This window comes from Diachasma alloeum, unplaced genomic scaffold (assembly GCF_001412515.2).
Source record: "Diachasma alloeum isolate Michigan unplaced genomic scaffold, Dall2.0 Dall_scaffold_00289, whole genome shotgun sequence".
NCBI classification, from domain to species: domain Eukaryota; kingdom Metazoa; phylum Arthropoda; class Insecta; order Hymenoptera; family Braconidae; genus Diachasma; species Diachasma alloeum.
The window spans coordinates 533,596-557,226 of record NW_021680428.1 but is presented as its reverse complement, the minus strand read 5'-3'; the positions used below and the strand labels follow the sequence as shown (position 1 = coordinate 557,226).

Sequence of the window (23,631 nt, the reverse complement as noted above, 5' to 3'; positions counted from 1 at the left end):
GACTCGCTGGTCCTAGAGCCGACTGGACAATGTTGGCACAACTCTGGTTTTCAACTCTGAAATTTCAGTAGAGCTGTACTTAATAAAAACTCTCAACAAAACTACCGGCAATTTCCGGAATAAAACCAATGAAACCAGAAATAAAATTAAAAGAAAGGAAAACTAATAGAAATTACTAAGAACCCCTCTTTAAAAAACCAGAACATCACGCAGGGAAACTTCTGGCATGAAAAGTCTCCGAAAGTTCATTGGATTTCTCCTCAGCACGAAAAACGAAGAATTACGAATTTTGTTCTTTTTCCGTTCATTGAAATGGCGGCGGACGAGTCCCTGAGGGTCAGTTCATCCTTTACGGAGTCAAACCAGGTCGGGCGAACTACGTCGTCTCAAAATTCAACTGAAAGGGTACCTCGGGTTGACTGGAGACGCCGGGGGTTGTGATCCATACACTGAGAATCTCGGGAATCTCCGCTTTTGGCTGCATCATTTCATGTGCGCGTCATTGCGGAAAATTCGAGGGGACTAAAACGTTAGATACTGGCGGCTTCGGGACATGCTTCAAGTGTGACGGAGGAAATTGAACGCTGTGCTAAGGATGTGTATTAAGGTGTGTCCCAAGACAGTATCATCCAAAAGTTAGTCATGGATTTTCGGAAAAAATTCGAAATTACTCAATTAGTTTTCATTTTATTTTCATTCATTTTATTTCCGATAGTTGGCAATTTTTATCGAGTGACAGTTCCATTGAAATTTCAAGGTATTCAGTCATTGAAAATTCAATTATTAGCGCATAATTCAACGTAATTTAGTAGTAAATATTCGTGTTTTGAATTTCGTTGTTTAAAATGCAAAACTTCATGGTAGAATCAAGAGAAATTGTAAATTCCAGTTGAATTATTCCACGAAAATTAACAGAAGCCAAAAAATTTAGGCAGATAGACTAGAATGTTAATTAACCGAATTAGTCGAAAATTCAATTAATTCTGTAAAATAAATTGCTGGCGAAATATCAACAGTTTTCCAACAGTGAATGCAGATGATAAAAATTGATCACATTGAATTGCCCATAAAAAAGAATAACCAACCATTAGCAGTAATGTTTCTCCCCCATCCTTGAACACATTTTAATTCATCTCCCAAACCCGCCATCCCATTGTTTAAATTACCAAACAATACCCTGAAATCGTTTAAAAGAACTAAAAAACAGTACCCAACACTTGCATTAGCATTCGTAATCACCATTTGCTCGATATTCAAATGACAGTCACAGCAGTTAAAAACTTGTAACATCTAAATAATGAAGACGCACCTTGAGCACATTTCCACGTAAAATAGATGCGCATGTTTATAACCGCTGCATGTGCTCGATGTGACACATACGTTGAGAACAGAAAAATGTATCAGTTACCAGATGTCATGACACTTGATGCCAACGAGCAATAAAACGAAAACGACATTTGCGATTGTAGCAAACAGTGGTGATGTTTTCATTTGGAAAATAAAAAAAAAATATTCCCAACTCCCCATTATCTTCCCTTTATCAATGTTTAAATTTTCCCGGGTGGGATAGAAATAGGGGAAAGGAAAACAAACGCAGACGACTGGCGGATGGAATTGTTCAACAAATTAGCTGGACTCGTTGAAACGATTAGTCAGTTATGAGCTCGGTAGCCATATCAGTGATGTTTGTACATATATTTTTAACTGAGCAAATAAGATCTGAATGTCTGCGAAGCGCACATGCGACCCGGGTAGTTTGACATCGGTTATGTAATGAGCATAAAGCGTCGATCGTGTCCTCTGCATTTTTATTTTGCGAATAAAATTGAGGGAGGAGGAAAAAACGAGATGAAGTTGGAGGACGGAAAGGGGAAATTCAGTTTTTGCGATTAGATTTTTTACTTTAACGAGAGAAGTGTCGAGAAAATGTTCAGGCAATTTCGATGTTACGTCTGGTGGAGAATTTTCATCCTGAACTATTCCTGAGGGCTGTCCGCAAATCAGTCCCGGAAGAATAATCCACTCATCCCTAATGGGTCTTTCCCATTGGTGGAGTTTTCCAACGCACAAATACATCTTGCGAGTTGCAATCCAGCGACTACTTTACCTTATTCCATAGAAAACTCAAGCCCATCGATAATTTAATCATGCAATTGCCTTTCTCCAATTCACTGAGAGTATTCTCCAATGGGTTCCTCCACGAATGAATTATTTTCATTTCTCTCGTGCTTGCGGTCATTCGTTGGCTATACGAACTACTCTATTCGTCGCAATGGGGACATAATTTAGACAAGTTTTCCTGACTAATTTGACAAATAACAATTCTCATTATTTGCCTCTGCCATTCGTTATATTAAAACAACATGAGAACTGAATTTTTCAGTAATTTTTCGTCATTTTTTTGTGTTCACCTTAATTGTTCTCATTTTTCCTAATTTTCACTGAATAATTGAACAAACATTCACGGTTTTCATCGATTTTCTCGTCAAATTACAATGAAAATTTTTCAACGACGAAAATGTTTTTTTAAACATTCGTTGTTTATAAATAAATAATTTAAATTGCTTCAACTTAGGGAAACCTTATTTTTTCAGACATGAAATTGATTTCTGGTAGAATTCTGAATATAAATAAATTTGAAAATTGATTGTTTATAAATTATTTACCGAAATTTCTCGTAATTTTCAAAAATTGCAATTTTAAATTATTTTTTTCTTTCAACTTTCGAATTTTTCGCAAAGTTTAAATAATAAAATCAAATGAGAGCTCTGATGATCGACTACAAAAGTAGAAAATCATTTCACTCCAGAAAAAATAGCAAAAGTACTGGAATATCCTTAAAATCATTCTTGAATAAAAAAAAAAGTTTTGAAATTCTTGACGACTATTTTGAGATGATAATACTGTCAATGGAATTTTCCCGAATTTCAATGATGCAAAAGTGTAAAAAATGGATCAGAATAAATCAGATTCTGCTAAATCCCGTGAGACTGATTTGCCATGTCCCTCCATTCTCAAAAATTTTGTCTGACCCTGACTCAAAATGTGGGTCAGTACCGTATTATCATGTGCTGTATCTAAATTTGCATAGTATCGTGGAGGGGTTCTTCGCCATAAATCAAACAGCTCAACACACCGAATTCTCCGACTCCGTAACAACTAAACATGTGAGCATGACTCGCGTGGCTGCAGCGCAACTCATCCCGTAACACCAGTGACTTTGGGGGGCGACACGTGCGCGAGGCCGTTAAAAACAACATGCAAAAAACATTTCATCGGAACTCCGGGCTTAATTCTGTTTCGCGAATAGCAGCTCTCGCAGATCAAAAGACGATTAAACACATCTGCGATTGCAAGAACCGAGAAAAATTCTTAAGTCGCTCTATCCTAGGCTTATGACTATAAATTTTTCCTGGGGTTTAAATCGCTGGGGTTCCCCCTTTCAGATGAATAATGATGATGAAAATTGTAATATCGTGAGTGAGTCAACAGAAGGGGAGAAAGTTTTTCGGAAAAAGTTCTGAATTTTATAGAATTAACGAAAAGTGATGAAAGTAGGGAAAATGGATGGAGAGAAATAATGGATTGAAAGAGAAATAATGAGTGAATGAATGAATGGATAAAGATATATGGATGAATAATAAAAAGTAAGGAAAATTGTCTAATAGATTTTTTGATATTTTTATCAAGGAGAACTTCAGGGAATTTCATCATTGAAAATTCATAATTTTATTCAGAAATCTTTGGGAATTGTAAATTTCAGTCTAATTATTCAGGGAAAATTAATGAAAAATCAGAAAAATTCCGAGAAATCTCTCCTTAAATTTCCGAATCCTCTGAATTTCCAGGGAATTCCTTTAAAAATTCCTAAAATTCCAAGGAAATTCGGCAGTGAATATTCATTTTCACTAGGAAATTCATAGGAACTGTAAATTTCAGTTCAATTATTCCGGGGAAATTAATGAAAAATGATGAAATATCAGAGAAATCTCTCCTTAAATTCCAGATTCCTCTGACTTTGCCGGAAATTCCTTGAAAAATTCCTGAAATTTCAAGAATTTCAAAGGAATTGCCTGAAAATTCATAGGAACTGTAAATTTCATTTTAATTATTCCGAGAAAATTAATAAAGACTCAGCAAAATTCCAAGAAATTTCTCCTCAAATCTCTGATTCCTCCGAATTTTCAAATTCCTTAAAAAATTCCTGAAACTCTAGGAATTTCCTGAAAATTCAAGGGAATTCACCTGAAAATTCGTACAAATCAGGACTTTACGCGAATTCTCGAGGAAACTTGAAATTCCATTGACTTCTTCCCCTTAAATCGAATTCCAAGTCGTTTTCCGGAAAATGCAGCCAAATTTTGTCAACAGTGCAATAAAATTCATGTAAATAAAATTTCAAATCCCAATTAATCCAAAATTCAACCAAATGATCAATTTCTCGTCTTCCTGCTGCCCAAAAATGCGAAGTTTCAAGATTCCCTCTCCCAAAAACAACCACTAAACCCCCAAAAAATGGCAGTTTCCCAAAAAGGTCTCCCCCTTCTAAAAAATCCAAACCCAAAAAAACCTCATTTTTTCTTTAAAAAATCTACTAATTCATCCCGACATTAACACTCTCCCTCCCCCATCACCAGCAAACTGTTTATTTTCATGTGAGTGTGGTAACCCCCGAGGAATACACTAGACTCACGGAAGCGATTGATTGAAAGGCTTCCGTGCGACGCGGGTGGGGCAAACAAGCTCAACCACGAGATGATGAAAAAAAAAACGGAGGGGAACGCCATCTAAGCTTGTACGTGGGCAAAAAGATGAGTTGAGGAGATGAGGGATCTCGGAAAAAGCAATCAAGCGAGCTTCGTTGCCCTTCGATCAGCTTTCCCTTCTGTTTTCCCATTACTTTTTCCTCTCGTCTCATTTCAGGGAAAGATTAACATCAAGTCCTACCCCAGATATTAGCCAGAAGGCTGACGTCTTTGATGGAATCACCTCGGGGCCAGGTATTTCGTACAGAACAATAACAAAGACTTCAGTGCCCTTGAGCCAAATATTGAATGCGGAATTCAAATCGAATTTTTTATTCGGCGAGGGGCATCGACCGCACGGGGACAACCGCTTCGAGGGTATTTCATCCTTGTTGGTGACAGGTTGAATTATTTACGGTATTTAATTGCCATGTTGAGTGGAAATTAATTAATTTGATGAAGTTCTTCGGACGAGGTGATAAAGAATTTATTTTCTTCGCGGTGAAAACGTCATTTGGCGATTTTATATCATTTTAAAAGGGGGTTTTATTTAATTTTTAATGGGGAGTTTGTTTTATTGCGACGGAAAGTGTTAATTAGTGAGTAAAAAGGGATATTTTTAGTCCGATGGATGAAAAATACTGGGGCCAGACGTCGACGCTTGGGATTTCCTCGCTTGATAAAGCACAAGATAACTCGCGGATTCATGATAAAATGGGGAATTCATCCATTGGCGAAAGTACATCTGGCTGGTATTTTTTCTCTCCTCGTTTGTGAGAAAAAAATGAGGCCAAGGCTACGAATTTGTGCGACTCGGGGATATGCCAACAGTGAGGATTTATTTCATATACCGTCTCGTTGAGAGTCTCAAGTGTATCAAGTATGAAAGATCAACGTCGACAACTTGTTGTGAATTCATAACCACTCATGAGAGAAATAAACTCGAGTGGAAGATGAAGTTGGAGGACGAAAAGGGAAAATTCAGTCTTTGCGATTGGATTTTGTTACTTAAACGGGAGAAATATCGAGAAAATGTTCAGGCAATTTCGATGCTACGTCTGGTGGAGAATTTTCATCCTAATTATTCCTGAGGGCTATCCGCAAATCAATCCCGGAAGAATAATCCACTCATCCCTAATGGGTCTTTCCTATTGGCGAAGTTTTCCAACGCACAAATACATCTTGCGAGTTGCAATCCAGCGACTACTTTACCTTAATCCATAGAAAACTCAAGCCCATCGATAATTTAATCATGCAATTGCCTTTCTCCAATTCACTGAGAGTATTCTCCAATGGGTTCCTCCACGAATGAATTATTTTTCTTTCTCTCGTGCTTGCGGTCATTCGTTGGCTGTACGAACTACTCTATTCGTCGCAATGGGGGAATAATTTAGACAAGTTTTCCTGACTAATTTGACAAATAACAATTCTCATTATTTGCCTCTTCCATCCATTATATTAAAACAACATGAGAACTAAATTTTTCAGTAATTTTCCCTCAATCTTTTTGTATTCACGTGAATTGTCCTCATTTTTTAAAATTTTTAGTAAATAATTGAACTAAAATTCATAGTTTTCCTGAAATTTTCAAGGAAATGACACTTCTACTAAAATTTCAAAGAATTGCTATTGAAAATTCAAAATTTTAATGAAAAAATTAATGAGAAGTGAAATTTTTAGTTCAATTAATCCATTACAATTAAAAATGTGAGGAAAATTCAGGGGGAAATATTTCTGGATTTTCCACTCGTTTTTCAAAATTCACGTTTTTTACATATCTCATCGATTTATCGATCAAATCATGATAATTTTGAATTAAACCCATCCTTTTAAATTCTCCCCTACAAAACGAAAAATACACTCACCAGTTGCCCTAAGTTCACTTATTCAATGAAAATTAAAATAAAAAAATAGGAAAATCCACGAGAAAATATTTCCTAATTTCCATTAAAAAAAAATTCATTGAAAATTCATATTTTCCCAAATTCTCCTCAGTTTCCCCATAAAATCCTGTGATAAAATCCCTGAAACGCGTGAGAGATGAGTGGAAATGTCAGTTTAAATCAGCCCCAGACTTCGCCCAACAAAAATAAATTTTGAATGAAACCCCTTTCAATTCTCCCGTACAAAACGTACAATACACTCACCAGTTGCCCTAAGTTCACTTATTCAATGAAAATTAAAATAAAAAAATAGGAAAATCCACGAGAAAATATTTCCTAATTTCCATTAAAAAAAAATTCATTGAAAATTCATGTTTTCCCAATTCTCCTCAATTTCCCCATAAAATCCTGTGATAAAATCCCTGAAACGCGTGAGAGATGAGTGGAAATGTCAGTTTAAATCAGCCCCAGACTTCGCCCGACAAAAATAAATTTTGAATTAAACCCCTTTCAATTCTCCCGTACAAAACGTACAATACATTCATCAGTTGTCATAAATATCGAAGGTCTCATATTGAGCATCCAGCGACATTGTATTACCCCAAGTGAATCGGCACAATTTCACATCGCCAGTAGAGCGTCTCTCGTCTGTGTCTTTCTGCCCAACAATGACGAAAAGAGGAAACTCGTGGGAAGGGGGGAAGGGGGGAGGGAGAGAGAGAGCGAACAACCAGGAACGTTTAAAACGTTGTATCGTTTGTACACGTCGACTGGCTTTGTTTCAGCTGTCTGGTATAGCCTAGCAAGGTCACGGTAGGGTGTATATCACAAACGTGTGACATGCAGAATGCTCTCCGTAACGGACGTGTCCTCGAACGTTTCGACGGAAAGGCTTTTTCTTTTTCCACACACGTATGCAGAGGGTCTCTGCTGTGGCTGTTAGCATAGAGAGAGGCCTCGATTGGACCCTTTGACGTCACACTCAGGGTCACTATTGACTGACCAACGGGACGAAGGCGAGGGAAATTGAAGGGTTGCAGGGGGAAAATGTCACGCGTGATTCATAATAAAGGCAAGTGGGTACTTGCATTTTTTGAATGGATTCTCCTTTTTTTCATTTTTATTTCACTATTCTCTTCTTCAATTTTTTCATGTGATAGTCCTATCGCCAATCGAAGTGTCATCAAAATTTAGCGTATCATTTCGTTCTGTCAAATGATTCTACATTCAGACCCTCTCGAGACTCGAATTCGTTTTCAGTCCGGGTTTAATCGAGGTTCAATCAAGGTTTAATCAGTGTACAGCCGGGACTTAATCAGGGTTTATTCAGGATTTAGCCAGAGTTTAACCCAGGCTCTGTCAGAAGTTAGTCGGGACCATGAATCAATATGAATAAGTATTCAACATAATAGACTGCTACCTGAGTAACAGAGATAGAGATTTTTATATAAAAAGCTCATGACGGTATTGTGTTACTTGATAAGCAATGATGCTGTTCTCACCATTTTTCAACTTGATTAAGAAGCCATTGAAATATACTTTTCAAGCCCTGATTTAATTGATATTACTGGTGATTCTTTCAGTAATCATGAAGAAACCGATTTTCTCTTTCAAATCGCATAAACAATGTGCTGTAACTCGACAACAAATTGTGCGAGCCCCATCATATTCTGACAGAATCAAGAGGGTATTGTTATCAATTTTTTGAGTCATGACTAATTCCATTTTGATGACAATTTTTTGAGTGATCGTGGAAAAAATCGATTTTAGAAAAAAATAATCAAGTTTTTCAATCTGTATGAAAAATTGAATTTTAATTAATGGCAATTAGTAGAGCTTATTCAAGTATATATTCACGAAAAAAATCCTGAAATTAGATTGATCCCTTGCAAGAAAATTTAGTGTGAAAAATCTTGGAATTTTTGACTGAAATTTCTGATACATTTTTTTGAAATTTTCGTCAAGTGATTGTTCCATTGAGATTTCAGGAAATTCGAGAAAATAAGGACTAGAAAAACAAGAAAATTGAGGCGAATTTGATAGTCTTGAGCTTTCAATTGATTGAAAATGATCGTTTTCGGAAAATGACTGCGGAATTGCTCACGACATTTCTCAATTACAAAAATTATTCATGATTTCCAGTCCGAATTACACTCAACGCGCCATCTCTGGGCGAAAGTGCTCAAGTGTTCAAGACGATAATGTCGCTAATTGACCCAACAATAAATGCGATGAAGATGTTAGAAGAGCGTAGGGCAAAATGGGCCATTTCCAATCATCAATATCTCAAGATCAACACAATAAAATTCATTAATTTTTTGTTCACGAGATATTGACGATTTAAAGAGCTCCACTTCACCCCATCTTCCCTATTTAATTAAAAATTCATAAAGAATTTACAGCTCTCATAAAGTAACTCTTTCATTTTGAATATATTAATTTCTATTATTGACTTTAGCTATTGGATCCGTCATAAATAAACAAATCAACAAATAAACAAATCCATTAATCAAGTTTTCAATGAATATCTCGAAATCTAAGGGAGATAACGAAATTTTCGTAATGACCTTTTTTGTAGCTCTCAATTCACTCTACAAAAAAGCTCTTCATAAAAATTTGGCCATCTCCCTTAGTTTTCTTTATTTTCATTGAAAACCGGCCAACAGTCGAAATCTTGAACCGTTTTACCGTTTGGCTATTCAATTCATCAATTGCCAGATCAAATAAATGGCATAAATAAAATGAATAATTAATGTCAACAACAATGATAACAAAAAAACACAGAGAAATAAAATAATTCCGTAAAATTCTGTTTCATTTAAGAGATAATTCACTCACTGCCAGTTGAATCCAGCATTCAGTCCCTCCCGCAGTCGATCTTTGAAGCTGCGCTGTCTGGCCGGTGTGGGAGATGCACTATTGTCTTGAGACCTCGGTGAGTTTCCACCCCCCGAGAATAATGCCATTTTTCTCGATTTATTTTAAATCCCCCACTCCCTTATTCACCCGTCAACGTCGAGATTCAAACGCGAACAAAAATAAACAACTTCCGAAGCTCCTGTCAATTTGATTTTTCCTCTAGAATGCAATGACCACTGGCGCACGGTTGCTCACCAACATCTGACATTCTAAAACCGTTCGATCACCTCTCGTCTCTCCTCGTTCACTACAAGTGTTGTGATTATTATATTTTTTTTCTCGCCGGCCGTTTGATCCGTCTGTTTGTGTCGACTGCGCATCAGCACTTGTTTTGTAACTCTGTTTTTGTGATCAAACTACTCGAGAGCCAGACGAGATATTCCAAGGAGTCTGTGGATTCTCACATGATTCACAATGTTTCTGAAGGGGATTTAAGTTTTGTTTTTATTTTTGTGTAGAATAATTTTAGAATTTTTATTGAGGCGTGAACGTGTCAATTGGATGTTGGAAACTTTTTTACGAGAATTTTTTAGAAAATAATGAAAAAAAAATTACTGATGAAATTTAAAATTATTTATCTTCGTCTTCCATTGATTTTTCCCTTTTATTCATTTTTTTTCTAAATTTTCTTGCAAAAAATCAGTCGAATTTCTATGCATTCAGCCAATTAAAATTAATTTTTTCAAAAATGGATTTTTCAACGACCACTCAAAAAATTGTCATCAAAATGGAATTAATCATGGCTCAACAAATTGATAACAATACCCTCTTGATTCTATCAGAATATGATGGGGGTCGCACAATTTGATGTTGAGTTACAGCTCATTGTTTGAGAGGGTCTGAATGTAGAATCATTTGACAGAACAAAATGATACGCTAAATTCTGATGACATTTCAACTGATGATAGTATACCCTGACACGAAAAAACTCAACAAAAAATTGCTAATTTATTAGCAACAAAAGCTCCACTCATTTATAAAAAAAAATACAATTATCCACTTGTTTTTCTGTCACAACGACGTGAAAATTTAATGAAGAAAAAATGAAGCATTTCACTTCATTAAATTCCACGAAAATAAAAATTGAAACGCAGTATTCCCATCGATCCACGGAAACACCCAACATAAACATGTATCTCGGAAAATATGTTGGGAGGCGATTCTCCACGCGAGAAAACAGGATGGAGGCTGGGATTGGCTGAGTTTCGGGGTGAAAGGGGATCAATACAGGCCTTTCGGTGGGCTCTGGGGGTGGTGGAAAGAATACTCTGAGAGTGAACAAGATCCTCCATTCGGTGAGGGGTAGATGGGAAACAGCTGTGAGCTTGACCTTGTGCTCGTCCCCCACCTTGCTGTACTAGTTCTATAGCGCATAAGCTCTTGGGCTAATACCCCACGACGATTGAGGACACATCTCTCAAACATTTTCACATTATCTCTTGTAAATGGCGGAGTTCATTGGAGAATTTGTATTTTTATTGAGAATACAGCCCCCAGAATACTTTTGCGAGGAAAACCCAGAGCATTTGAGTTGAATAAAACTTTTTATTTTAATTTCTTTAGTCATTTCAACAATATTTTTGTCAATTAAAAAAATTTTTTCAACGAAAACTTTTCAATAATTGAGGTGAATAATTTATCCAGACCGAATGGAGAATCATTTTATGCAAATTTATTCATTTTAAATTAAAATATTGGTTAAAAGAGTAGAAAATTGAAAATAAAATGCAATTATCCTCTATTTTTTCATCGTTCTCGTACTTTTCGCTCAGAAAATTAGATTTGAGACAAGAAAGTCAGGAGAGTTGGCTGGAGATGATGTATTGCCACAATTTACTGATGGATTCGAAGGGGCAACAGATGCACCAGATGAATACGTAGATTGAATCACGAAGGCATCAGGTGTTTCGGATAAAAAACATCGGGAGAGGGAAATTAATTTTGGATTATTGAATCAATGAGAATTACTCGGGGGATGAGATAATGCAAATGGGCACCAATCGTTACGAAATTTGAGGTATGTGTGTCGTTACAAGGGGAGCGGGGACACTCCAATATTGACTCTATCAATCAACTTATATCCGCTTATATCCGCTCTTCGGTTTGCATATTTTCTCACGTGAGATATTGCATTTTCATGGAGACAAAGAGAAACAGTTCCTCATCTTTTTTATTCGTTAATCATTTTGAGAATTATTAAATTAAATTTATTCTCTAATAAAAAAAAAAAAATTAACAATTTCATGAAAAAATCTAATTATTCCATGAAAATAAATGATAACTATTTCATATTTTTTCTTCTCCATCTCATTCCTCATCTTGTTTTATTCCTCAATAATTTTAAGAATTATCACGTTTCATCTCTATTTAAAAAATTAAATTAAATAAAATTCACAATTTGATGAAAAAAAAAAAATTTTCGTTCAATTATTCCGTAAAAATAAATTATTATGATTTCATTGTTTCCCTCCCCACCTCATCCCACACCTTTTTTTATTCCTCACTAATTTTCCAAATTATTATATTTCATCTCCATTTTTTTAAAACAAAATTAAACAAAATTCACAATTTGATGAAAAACAATTAATTTCCGTTCAATTACCCCCTGAAAACAAATAAATATGATTTCATATTTTTTCTCCCCTCAAATCACACTCAACGTTATCAATATTAATGTTAACTCTCATAATCCAAAAAAATTGCGGTTCAAAAATGTAGAATTCCATTAAATTTTCACGGAAATCTGGAATTTTATTTCAACCTCGCCCCCACATTATCCTCCGAAAGTGTGAAACAAGAAAAAAAGACCCACAAAGTCTCGATAAAGATTCAAAGACAAGGCGTTACGTAATATTCACTGGGGCTGACCACTCGAGTACTCTCACCACTTATTCCCCGACCCCGCCCCCCCTCCTCATTTTTTATTGCTATTATCCAGCGCAGAAGCAGTTGGTGCAAAATCCTCAACTCGGGATAACAGTTTTCACGCACCATAAAATGGGGGCAAATGGGTCAAGCCACGCGCGAGAGATAGATGCGATATATCACCCCCTCTCCGGGGTCCCCTCTTCAAACTCCCTTCATACATCTCTATTCCAATCCCAGCCGTTTTGAATAAACCGGGTTACCTCATCCCCCTCATCACCCCCCCCCCTCCCCCCTCGGGGCTGTTTGCCGAATGAACAACAAACATTTGCATAAACTTGGGATACCGCATGGATCAAATGGACGGTTTCCCAGGAAATTATTCGGTTTGTTCAGGCACATTACGGCCTTTAATAATAACACTTGGTATAAACGAAAAACAAATGGATAAAATTGTTATTCGAGTGAATTAAATCCCAATTCTATACCAATTCCCATTTTTTTTATTTTTAAGACAATTTTTTTAACGAAAGGAATTTTCAAAAAATATATATATGAAGAAAAAATTTATTATCTTCGAATTTTTTAATTGAGTTTAGAAATGTTTTTGTTGAATGTTGATAAATTTATATCGTTATGTTAAAAAAACATTTATATTATCCAAATAAAAATTATTCAATTCAATTTGACGAAATGACGTTCAAACTTTTTCTTTCAAGATCAACAAAAAAATAATAACGAATGGAGTTGAATAAAAAATGTAATTTGTTAATTCGCAACTTCAAAAGTGCAATTTTGATATAAACAAAAAACAAATTGGTTAGATTGTTATTCGAGTGGATTAAATTGGGATTTTATTCCATCAATTCCCTTTCATTATTTCTCTGGAAAAATTACTATTTTTTCATTTTTTTTAAGATAATTTTTTATCGAAAGGAATTTTCAAAATATATATATATGAAGAAAAAATTTATTATCTTCGAATTTTTTAATTGAGTTTAGAAATGTTTTTGTTGAAAGTTGATAAATTTATATCGTTATGTCAAAAAAATATTTATATTATTCAAATAAAAATAATTCAATTTAAAAAAATGTACTTTGTTAATTCGCAACTTCAAAAGTGCAATTTTGATATAAACAAAAAACAAATTGGTAAGATTGTTATACTAGTTGATTAAATTGGGATTTTATTCCATCAATTCCCTTTCATTATTTCTCTGGAAAAATTCCCATTTTTTCATTTTTTTTAAGATAATTTTTTATCGAAAGGAATTTTCAAAAAAATATATATATGAAGAAAAAATTTATTATCTTCGAATTTTTAATTGAGTTTAGAAATGTTTTTGTTGAAAGTTAATAAATTTATATCGTTATGTTAAAAAAATATTTATATTATCCAAATAAAAATTATTCAATTCAATTTGACGAAATGACGTTCAAACTTTTGCTTTCAAGATCAACAAAAAAATAATAATGAATGGAGTTGAATAAAAAATGTAATTTGTTTATTCGCAACTCCAAATGCGCAATTTCCAGAATTTCTAAAAAAAATCTACCCCATTTCCCCCGTTGCCATCAGAAATGTCACGTTTCAGCGAGGTTGTGCTGAAACTACTATAGTGCAGATTCACGGAGAAATATATAAAATGTATTGCCGACTGATTGTGGCAGTGGTGACGGCCTACTTTGGGGCAGACAATCGCACAATGCCTGACGGGGTGTTGCGCTCCGGTCGGTTCGTTGCCAGAGGGCCTGGAAAGCCCTTGCAAAATAGGAGAACCACCTCTCTCTCGATGGCGAGTGCCCCATCCCTCCCGATACCTAACGTCAAGGACAGAGAGCTTTTCCCGTATTTTCCCTCTCTCTCTGACGGCGAAATAATTTTTTGCCCCTCGACTTTTTTTCCGCCCGAGGCTCCACAACAACTGTACACGTGTGCACAAGAGCTCTCTGATTTTCTGATCCCTCGATTTTTCTCGCCACTCTTTTTTGCTTGGGCAGAGGGAAATTGAAAAATTTTCTCATTTCCAGAAATAAAGAGACACTTTTTATATTAAAAATTGGTCGGGTGAAAAATACGAATGAGAGGACCATCAGTTTCACTTTACTTAGAATAAAAATGATATTCTCTTTTTTACACAAGAATTCGTGGGATTTCAATTATAAATTAAAAATTTATATTTTTGAGTGACAGTTGTCGCACTATTTTTCATTACAAAGAATAAAAATTTGGAAAAATAAAAAAATTAAGGGAAATCTAAAGTAAATGAAAAGGTCTAGGAAATTGTCTTGAAGAAATGAACTAAATAAATTATTTTAAATAAACAAATTATTTTCATATGAAATTCTAATAAAATTCCAATAGAATTTTTTAAACGAAATGTCTACTAAAATTCTATTAATTGTTATTAAAATTTTATCAACGAATGTGGCAAAATCTTCAACAAAAAATTCTTCAACTTCACGATAAATAATTCTTATCACGTGGGAAAGTGCGTGAGCGCTGTCAGCCACTCACTTGATGGGAATTACTTAGTTCGGAAAATGAAGTTTTTATGGAGTTTGCGTGGCACTGGTGATTGGGAGTTTCGAGGTTATTCTCCGTGCATTCTAAGAGGATTCCCTTTTGTAATCCAATATCGGCCCACGTGCACGCGCGAATTATAACGGGGAAGGGCACCGGGGTGACTCCACGTGTACCAGCCCTTTGCAGTAACGCAAATATGGAGATGAATCTTTCCGAGGATTTTATTTAAAGGGTAATCCAGGGCTGCGAAGGATGAGACGGCGGAAAAATTTCTACCGAGAAATGGTGGGAGAAGTTTAATACGCTGACGAAAATTTTTGTACGAGACTTGTTGGAAATATTTATTGAACGACAGTTCCATTAAAATTTTCACAAATTTCATTGTCGCGAATCAATAAAAATAAAAATTCACATTTTAACGGAAGAATCAACGGAAATTGTCTATTTCAATTTGATTATTTCATGAAAATTCAACTAAAAATCCGCATTTCATTTGAAATTTCCTCATTTTTTAATTACAATTCAATGTTTCTCAATTCAATTCAATGTTTCCACGAAAATAATAAAAATATAATAAAAATAAATAATTTAATTTTGAAAATAAACATAAATATAAATATTTATATTTTCTTTCATTAAATAATAATTTAGTGTTTCTCACCAATGAAAACTAAATTTAATTCTGATTAACCCCTGAAAATCAAAGAAATTCAAAATTTCCTCCCTAAATCCCATTTAATATCGCCCTCTACTAGAATATCCGTAAAATCCCAGTTATAATTTTTTTATCGTGTAAAATTAGGGTGTTTGCCTCACAAAAGCGCTCAAACGTAAACAAATAGGTGGATGAGGGGAGATAGATATGATCCATATCGCTTACACCCCAAGCCGTTCACCAGCCGAGTGGCGCCATTGCGTCTGATTGATGGCTACGCGAAATCAAGGGGGTGTGGTCGCAGACTCGAGCACCCTCACTAATTTGTGGTAATACACATGGTTACGAATTAAGGTCAATCACTCTCAGATATTAAATCATCACCTACACTTTAAAAATAAAAATTAAAATAAAAATAAATTTTTAATTTCACGGAATTACAATTTTTTTAGCAGAAAAATATGAATATTTAGTGGAAAATTACACGGATTTTTCAATTGACTAATCAAAATCAAAACCAATTGAATGAAAAATAAATTAATGAATATTAATAACAATATTTATGCATTTTTTATTTTTTAGGAAAATAACCAATAAATAAATTTAGTAAATTTCAGAAATTTCAGGCAAAATTTGTCAAAAATATTCAATAATTATTTTAAAAAATGAATAAATAAAAATAACGATAAAATATTTAGTTTTTACTGGAATTTAATTAATCAAAAAATAATTATTAATTTCAAAATTGATTAAAAAATAATTAAACAATAATTAAAATGTCCAAACAGCGTAAATTTCAAAAATTTTCAACATTTAAAAATAACGTATTCCCCTTTAATCACACGATTCCCCTCGTTTCCCTTATTTCCCTAATTTATCACCTTTTTTCACGAGCAAATCTACATGTAACAAAAGACGGCCTAGGGTTGTGAGAACGATAAACCTCCCGGAGGGTCGTTGCGACCGCAATTAGGATTCAGGTAGCGTTATCAACGACTACCCACCTAGAGCGCTCATTAGAAGGGCTAAAATATTTCTCATTTTATTGCCTCGGAGGTAAGTCATAGCCGTTCGAAACGAGACACTCCCCCATAAAATTCAAGAAACAATTCTTCGATACGAGTGTACCAACCAAAAGGGGGGGAAAAATAAAAAAAAACCCGCTCCCAATAATTGGATATCCCCGACCATGGAAGTGGCCCAGTTTATCTGTTCGTGAAAAAAAAATTCCCGAAAAACAAGAATATAGAATATCGAATGAACGATATTGATTTGATCCGTTGATGCGAATATTTCCAGGCTGATGGGCCCGTTAATTACGAGATACCTTTTCTCTCTGACCGTTTAACTCGGCAACGCACATGGAACTGGCAACATGTCATTCCCTTATACAAACAGAGAGGGGGCTAGAATTTCATTAACGAGATAGGGAGTAACCAAAGCTAACATTGTAAAATTGCTGAGACGAGGCGAAATACGAATGACTCGGACGATGATAAAAATATTCATTTCAGGGGTGGGAGTGATGAGTGTGGAAAAAACTGATGTAAACAAGTCTAATTGTGATCATGAACACATGCCTTATTTATTGAGAGGAGAATAGTTTTTTCGAGGTCATAATTTTCAGGAAATGTTTCATTTGAGTGTTTAAATTGTTGAGTTGAATTAAATGAATGAATAAAGGTTTTATTGAACCTTGGACTTGATTTTTATATGAAATAAATATTTTTTTTATGTAAACAAATGGTTTTTTGATCCAAATGAAGACTTTATTATTTAAAATTCCATAATTTCGACACTAGAAATCCTTTTTTGCATTAAAAAATCGGAAATTTGTTCCTAATGAAGGATTTGTTTGTTATAAATCAAATATTTATTTCATAAAATGTAATTAAAACAGTTTAATTGGAATAAATTTATGACTTTATTAATTTTAAACAAAGTATTCTATATATCCATTTTTTTTATCATTCCTCTCAATAATTTTACTTATTATCAAGATGCAATAAATTATATTCTCAAGAAAAACAACTGGATAATTGCATTTTTTTAAATAAAAAGCAAATATAAATTGGTTTCAGAATGGGTTCTCTTTTTTAAAATTCTGATTTCGCTATTCTCTTCTTCTATTTTTTCATGTCATCAATTAAATGTCATCAAAATTTAGCATATTATTTCGTTCTGTCAAATAATTCTATAGAGATCGAGAGTTTCATATAAAAAGCTCATGACGGTATTGTGTAGCTTGATAAGCAATGATGCTGTTCTCCCCATTTTTCAACTTGATTAAGAAGCCATTGAAATATACTTTTCAAGCCCTAATTTAATTGATATTACTGATGATTCTTTCAGTAATCACGAAGAAACCGATTTTCTCTTTCAAATCGCATTAACAATGTGCTGTGACTCGACAACGAATTGTGCGAACCCCGTCATATTCTGATAGAATCAAGAGGGTATTGTTATCAATTCTTTGAGCCATGACTAATTCCACTCTGATGACAATTTTTTGAGTGATCGTTGAAAAATCGATTTTGTAAAAATATCAATTTCTTCGAATCTGTATGAAAAATTGAATTTTAATTGGCGTCAATGAATAAAGCTCATTAAAGTCTATATTCATGAAAAAATTCATGAAATTCGATTGATCGCTTCAGATACTCCTTCATAATTCCCCTTGTTCTAGTGCAATGAAAATCCGTCTTGCCACATCCCCAGCTTCTCTACGATCCCAAAACACGGAAGATGAGTATCGGGAAAAATTTTAATATCCAGGAGTGGCAAGATGAGAGTGAAGTTGCACCGAGCCTACGCCTCCTCATAATTTCAGGGGTAAATTGAAAGAAGGTGGAGAAATAAAAATGAAGATGCTCTCCCCAGTATTTTTTTTTCGATCCGGGGTGAAGGTTATCATCCCTCTCTGGCTCGATTCCAATAGTAGTCTAGTTGTATTCAAGAATTCCACTCTACCCTCTCCCCCTCCACTTAACCGCGGATTGAGAAGCGATAAACCTCCATTTCAAAGCTACTTTTACTTTTCCCCCCGTGTTTTTTCCTTTATTTTCCATCTTCACTCGATCCCGCTTCACATATTCACTTCACCGGCGGTTCCTCTCGTTCTGTTGGTGACAGATAAACGTAAATTCAAGGGTAAATCGTCGTAAATGGGGGAATGAAGCCACCGAATTCAATGAAATTCTGCTTGACAAGCGGAGATTTCAATTATTGAAAGCGACATCGACTCATTTGAACGAAGATAACGAGGAAAAATGGCGAGATCGGAGGAACTTCCCTCTATAATGAAGTTTCCGGATGAGAAGTGAGGGTAAAAATAATCCTATCGCTAAAAATAAAATTCTAAACAACGCCCTTTATTTTATACTGCAGTTGTGATGAGCCAGCTCGATCGCTCTGATGAACACACCCGATAAAAAATAAATAGAGGGGCTGTGATGCATTGAGGAGTGCACCCTCCCACGTTATCATTAAAAAAAGAAGACAAAAGAAAAATTCAAACCCAAATAAATTTACAATTATTGAAAATCTCAAAAAACTGAATATTCGATCCTCAATAACTCAAGATCGGCAGAGTGAAATTCAAAATTTGTTTTTTCATTTTCAAGATATTTTTTCAGGCTTGAAAATGACCACCGACTCATCGAAATCGCATCGTTCATTCTGGAGATATGAAGGATTTAAGACTCAACCGCCCCTCCAGAACCCGAGACGATTATTTCAGGAGGAAAAAAATCGAAAAAAAGGTAAATAATTCCATTTTAATCAATTAATCAAGTAACCAACAACCAACAGCTCTCACAGCCTCCTTAAATTTGATATATCTCACCTCTCGAGAGTGCCTTAATTATTATCGAAAAATTTATACAAAAATGGGGGTAAAAAACCACAAGAATGCGAAGACAAGTGTTTGATTACTCCCGAATTAATTATGAATTCTCGGAGGAATATTTTCAAAACGATTATACCGTATTTATGTTTATCTTTTCGATTGTTTGAGAGTGAAATATCGCGTCACGACGAGCCACGGGGTAACTGGCGTTGCGAGCCCCTGCCCGACGGTATTCAGTGGTGAACGGAAGCGCGCAACCCGCCCCTCGAGCCTCATCCTCAGTGCGCGTCGAATCTCCCCCACCACTTGGGTATTCAACGGTTTTCCCCTCTACAATAAACCACCCCGTCGCCCCCCCCCCTCCTCAGAACGGACATATCTGCACGCACAGAAGCTTTGTTCTTCCTTTTTTTCAGCCGCCTCAGCCCCAGAGAGGCCTCCACAATCTCCTATCCCTGGGACATAAGTTTTGTGACACTAATGTGTCTGTGGCGTGATAAACAGTCTCTCGGTTCCCTGATTGCCCGCGATTTTGGGGAGGAAAAAACATTTTGAAGATTTTTAACATTTTCAGGGGATTTTTTCGTTGAGAAATCACATTTTCCCTTGATTTTTTCGTTATTCCACGAGAAATCATCGTAAACTAGGATTTTAATGTCAATTATTCAGTTAAAATTAAGAAATAACTTTGAAGATTCAAGTCCATTCTCTATTTTTAATTCAGTTTTTTTATTTAAATTTTTCATTTTAATTTCAAGTTTATTTTTGGGGGCAGTCCCTCGGTCCCCTGATTGCCCTCGATTTTGGGGAGAAAAAAACATTTTGAAGATTTTTAACATTTTCAGGGGATTTTTTCGTTGAAAAATCATATTTTCCCTTGATTTTTTCGTTATTCCACGAGAAATCATCGTAAACTAGGATTTTAATCTCAATTATTCAATTAAAATTAACAAATAACTTTGAATTTAAATTTTTCATTCGATTTTTCCATTCAAATTTTTAAATTTAATTTCATGTTTTATTTTTGGTGGAAATTAATGAATTCAACATTAATTTTAAAAAATTATTTCATTAGGTTAAATAAAGAGTTTATTAATTCTTCAAAAACCACAATTATTCCGTTTTTAATTAATAAAGGATTTTCGAAAGGCAATTTAAATAAACATGTAGTTTTCAATTGAAATAAACTGTTAATTTATTTCCCCGAATTTTCATTGATTTTCGCCGAACAATTGAAGAGAAATTGACAACTCCATTAATTTCCCATCAAATAATGAATTTCCAATGAATAAATTCCTTGAAAATTCAGGAAAACCCTAAAATTTCCCAAATAAAATTCACTCAATTGAATTAAACAAACTGTTAATTTATTTGTTCACTAATTTCCGCAGAATAATTGAAGAGAAATTATCTCCATTAATCTTCCCATAAAGTTGCGCATTTTCAATGAATAAATTCTGAAAAACATTAAAATTCCCCAGATGTAGGGAGCCATCATCTGTAAATTCTTCAACAGTGATATAGTACTCACATTGAATATCAATTGATTTGATATGACAACACTCGTATTCCGCGTCATCCATGTCATCCTCGATTTGCGGTGTATCAATCTTCATTTTCCATTAGCCCTCCCCGCGCCGCCCTCAGTCCTACCCTTTACCAGGCACCCGTGTCTGACCGGAAATTTTGTTTGACCCAATTCTGCCAAATTCCCCCCCCCCCTTCCCCTCGCGCCACCGCCTCTGACTCCGGGAATTAATTAATCCCATCGATGCTTTCGATTCGTTATTCGGTATTAAATCGATTCCAAAATAATGTCATTCCCGTTGAGTCCGCGGGAAAGAAGCGCTTGAATGCGGGGACTAAACTTGTTACAATTGATCGCAAATGCCGGAGCGGCGGAATCGCGGGGAAATTGAGGCATGAGAAAGGAAAATCAAAGGGGAAAAGCATCAAAGAACGACAATTTTCTTAATTTCAGAGCCTCAATTTTCCGATGATCAGCAGCCAAGACTTCAGTTATTTTATTTTACTTAAAAAAACGAAAGACATTGTTAAAATGGATTTAAAAAATTAATGTAAACAATTGTTACTTGAATTTGAATTTAGTTGAAATTTTAGAGAAAATTTTAATTGAAGTAAAATAAATGAACAATTCAGCAAAAGTTATTTATAATTTTTCGTCTGATTCTTATTTGCATTTCTACTGAAAACAAAATGTTTGTTTTTTCTATAAACAATTGCTACTTCGATCGAGATGAATAGACTTTATGAGAGATTACATAATTGTTTAGACTGCGAAGAAAACGATTTTATCAATATTTGATGAATAAACAAATAAATACATGTTCATTAATTTTTACCAAAAAATTGTTGAAATGCATTTAAAAAATTTCAACTAGAATTCCAATGGATGCGAACATTTTTGTTTAATTTTTAAGAAAAATCATCTCAAAGAAATTTATTCAGGCTTGAACTCCATTTTTATTTCAAAAAAAAATAGATTTAAAAAAAATTGATATAAACAATTGTTTCATGAATTTAAATGCGTCATTCCTCCAGCAATAGCTAGACCCAAAAGCCAAAAATGACGTCCCCACAGGCTAATTAAACCAAAAAACCCAGGTAAACCAACGTAATCGATCGCAGGTGTCGCACCGACAGTAGCAAACGAGTTGATACAAGTGTAGGAGGCTTTTCGCATCTGGTCGATGGCACAAGGTCGCCGTGGCTCTATACCATATCGACAGAATTCGAATAGCCGAGTATCCTCAGTCCCCCAAGCACGTCAAGTATTTCTCCCCTCTACGGTAACGGACAGTCCAGAGGAATGGTGGAGGCAAGTTGAAATATTTTACTTGAGAAAAACGAAAAATACAAGGGGGCTGAAAAATCGGTGGAAAAGCCGGGGGTGGAAAGGGAGAGAGAGAGAGAGAGAGCGAGAGGGAGAAAAAGAGTGAGAGGGAGTAAAAATAGTGGAGGTCGACGCCTAATGATTTTCCATCGAGCCTCTCTCGACAAGGTCGTGACCGAAATTCGGCAAAAGCTCCACTCAACATCGAACGGAATACCTGGAATTATTTTGCGATATTTTTTCGGACAAAACTGGAGAATAAAATCCGGTGAGGGATGAAAAAAATTGAAGATGTATTTTTTTAACAATTGCATTTTTTATAAATGAGTATAGTTATTGTTGCTAATAAATTGGCAATTTGCTTTTGGCCCGTCTAATGCCACTGAAACCCTCAGATGCCCCAGAAATGCAGAAATAAATTTTTTTTTTTTTCACCCGGAGTCAAAGTACCATATTTAGACTGTTTTCGGGGGGGAAAGTCGACTTTCAGCAAAATCGAATTTTTCCTTTCTTGCTAAAACAGTGAAAATTCTACAGATTCCCAGTATTTGAATTTTCAACAATGAATTTTCCAAAACGATAAAAAAAATTCCTCGTTACCAGTAAAATTCCAACAATCTGAACATTTTTTTTCATGCTCTAATGACTCCAAAAGATTTATCGTTATTCCAATAGCAAAACCGCCCACAAAGTGGCAAATTATGTCTAATCTGCCATCACTCCATAAGCATAGGCGACAGTTGTAAGAATGCAAAAAATAAAAATAGGGAGACAGAAAAAAATATATCGTTGGGGTAGTGGTCGTGATCGCGCGTGCCTTATCGAGGTCTCTCTGCGCCACTCTCGGCTGAATTTTCCCGAGATCGTCCTCGCTGTTAATAATCCAATATTCAACCTCATTTTAACAAAATAAAGAAAATAGAACGAGAAATATTATTAAATCGGAATGCGCGAGGGAGTTATTGACCAGGGGTTATGTCGTGTCACGAATAAGAAATTCTTCATTCTGAGAATAAATATGGGAAACATTTTGCTGTGATTATTCGCGTCACGTACGATTCCGATTGTAGGAATAGGATGATGATGATATCTGGGAGTTGGTGCCAACTGCACCCTTGTCCATCCGTGAACGTGATTTCTGGTACATCTTATTCACGAAAATCGATGGAGATTTGGTTATGGCCGTGACTATTCGCACCATTGCGTGAATCACTCCCGTACACTCCATACACTCCACGCATGCGTGAAGTTTGTGTGTTTCACGCAGCCGAATTTTCATACTGCTGTGTATTTCACGCAGTTGAAGTTTCATACTACTGTGTGTTTCACGCAGTTG

The 23,631-nt window shown here is 35.1% G+C and overlaps 1 protein-coding gene across 3 annotated transcripts in view; it reads right to left on the bottom strand.

Annotated features, from left to right (window-relative positions):
- LOC107038901 (nuclear receptor coactivator 7) overlaps positions 1 to 23,631 on the bottom strand; it is an 89,186-nt gene that overhangs the window by 58,000 nt on the left and 7,555 nt on the right. The window contains exon 1 of one of the 3 annotated variants that reach the window (XM_015258238.1): positions 9,467 to 9,510. The exons of the other annotated variants lie outside the window; for them this stretch is intronic. The gene's annotated coding sequence lies outside the window, so the exon portion shown is untranslated. Of the gene's footprint in view, positions 1 to 9,466; positions 9,511 to 23,631 lie in introns of those variants that run through there. 3 annotated transcript variants of the gene reach the window in all.